The following is a 2500-nucleotide window of genomic DNA, read 5'->3' as shown; positions in this document are numbered from 1 at the left end:
TCGTCTGTCGGCACACACAACAGAACTAGTCTGGGAGCCTTTTGATACCACCTCGTTTCTTTCACAGAAGATTGGAAATGAACAGCCTTGCTTGTATCTTTTATCTTTTACTTGTTTCAGTCAGTAGACTGTGGCCATGCTGGGGCACTGCCCTGAAGAATTTTTTGTTGAATAAACCCCAGTAACCACAATAACCAGACTACACTGTCTTACATACAGGACTCCTAGTTATAGACAGACTCTCTTACTCTTTTACTTGTTTCAGTCATTTGACTGCGGCCATGCTGGAGCACCGCCTTTAGTCAAGAAAATCGACCCCAGGACTTATTCTTTGTAAGCCTAGTACTTATACAATCAATCTCTTTTTGCCGAACTGCTAATTTACGGGGACGTAAACACACGTAAACACACCAGCATCAGTTCTCAAGCGATGTTGGTGGGGGACAAACACACACACACACACACACACACACACACACACATATATGTATATATATATACGTATATACGATGGGCTTCTTACAGTTTCCGTCTACCAAATCCATCACAAGGCTTTGTTCGGCCCGAGGCTATAGAAGAAGACACTTGCCCAAGGTGCCATGCAGTGGGACTGAACTGGGAACCATGTGGTTAGTAAGCAAGCTACTTACCACACAGCCACTCCTACGCCTAAATTTTAACAGCAAAATCTCATACAGGCACCAGTCGGGAACCACTGCACTGTGCAATAATTCATCTCTCTTCAACATAACTACAACACATCGTACCATGCCATGCCAAAGCACATTGCACTACGCTATATGACTGAGCTAGAGAGAGAGAGACAGAGAGAGAGGAAGTGTGTGTGCATGTCTAAAAGTATGTGTGTAATACATAATGTGTGTGTGTGTGTGTGTGTGTGTGTGTGTGTGTGTGGTCAGTGCAGATGAAGTTAACGGTGTTGAAGTTGTTAATTCTCATTGACAATGTTATGGCGATGTAAAGTTATTGGAGTGGTCTGCTGGCCATCACCAGCTCAGTTGACACACTCTCTTCCAAGATTGCATGCATTAAGCAGGCCACTCAACCTCACTGCAGCCCTCCGCACCGACCACCTTCACCTGTCTCATCCAATTGCTCTCATTCCGCTCCGCATCCATCCTCAAACTAGCTCAGTTGCACCGTCTCCCTGCACCCCTCCCCCTTGCTTTCTGTTATCTGCCTCCTCCTCGACATACCTCCACCCCCCCCCTTTCATCCATCTCATCGTTTCCACCACTTTTGCTTCTACATATTCTACTGCTTGGCCCCACCTCCCTCCCTCCCTCCGTCCACCCCCCACCCGCACCACTTTGTGATCTTAAAACCTCTCCCCCTCCTCTCATCTTTTCCTAATTCCAACCACCACTACCGCTCCCATGCTATCATGATCTTTCCCCCTCCCCCCACCTCTCTTTGTACCTCCTCCCCTACATTTTGCTTCCTAATACTTGTGCCCCCCTCCACCTACTTTTTTCTCTCTCTCTTCTTCATTTGTCTGTTTACATTAGATGACCACATGATCTGTCTGTCTGACTCTCCTTCTTTACATGTGTGTGTGTGTGTGTAGCACATATACAGACATAAATATATACATTTACACATACACAGTCACACATACATCATCATCGTCATCATCATTTAACATCCGTTTTACAGGCTGGCATGGGTTGGATGACTTGACAGGATCTGGTAAGGCCAAGGACCACACCAAGTTCCATAGACTGTTGTGTGAGTGTGTTTATATGAATATAATGTATATATATATATATATATATATATGTATATATGTATAATATGCATATATGTATAACATACATGTATATATACACACAAACAAATGCATTAATATCAGTATATTTTTGCATGTGTGTGTGTTTGTGTGTGTGTTTGTGTGTGTGTGTGTGTGTGTGTGTGTGTGTGTGTGTTATATCTCATAACAATAAAGGTTTCTGATGTGTTTCTTTACTTTAGCTGACTACATGCACCTCCGTCTCCCCCTTACACTTCTGTCTGTCTGTCTGTCTGTCTCTCTCTCTATCTGTACCCACCGTCCTCTTATATACACCTCACCCCTCACAACTTCACATGTCATACATAGCCACATATATATATATATATATATATATATATATATATATATGCTGGTTAGTTTTTACCTGTGTCTCTCAGCTTTCCCTCTCTCTGTCTCTCTCTCTCTCTTTCCATTTCTCTGTTACAAATCTCTCCATCTTTCATAAACTATCTACCTCTATATTAGTGCCTATTTATATCTGTCCATCTGTCCGTCCATCCACCTACCTACCAATTATGCATTTTATTTATTTATCTATCTGTCTGTCTGTCTCTTGCTCTCCTCTATCTATCTATCTTTCTATCTATCTATCCATCCATCCATTTATCTATCTATCTTTCTATCTATCTTTCTATCCATCCATCCATCCATCCATCCATCCATCCATCCATCCATTTATCTATCTAT

General features: G+C 42.5%; 1 protein-coding gene across 3 annotated transcripts in view; it reads left to right on the top strand.

The window, feature by feature from the left end:
- Window positions 1-2500, top strand: part of LOC106881821 (nonsense-mediated mRNA decay factor SMG5) — a 1052345-nt gene that overhangs the window by 1037131 nt on the left and 12714 nt on the right. The gene's annotated exons all lie outside the window — the stretch shown is intronic.

The sequence above is a fragment of the Octopus bimaculoides genome, chromosome 6 (genome assembly GCF_046866305.1).
Source record: "Octopus bimaculoides isolate indiv1 chromosome 6, ASM4686630v1, whole genome shotgun sequence".
Lineage (NCBI taxonomy): Eukaryota > Metazoa > Mollusca > Cephalopoda > Octopoda > Octopodidae > Octopus > Octopus bimaculoides.
The sequence above is the reverse complement of the archived record's forward strand: the minus strand, read 5'-3'. Positions and strand labels throughout refer to the sequence as shown.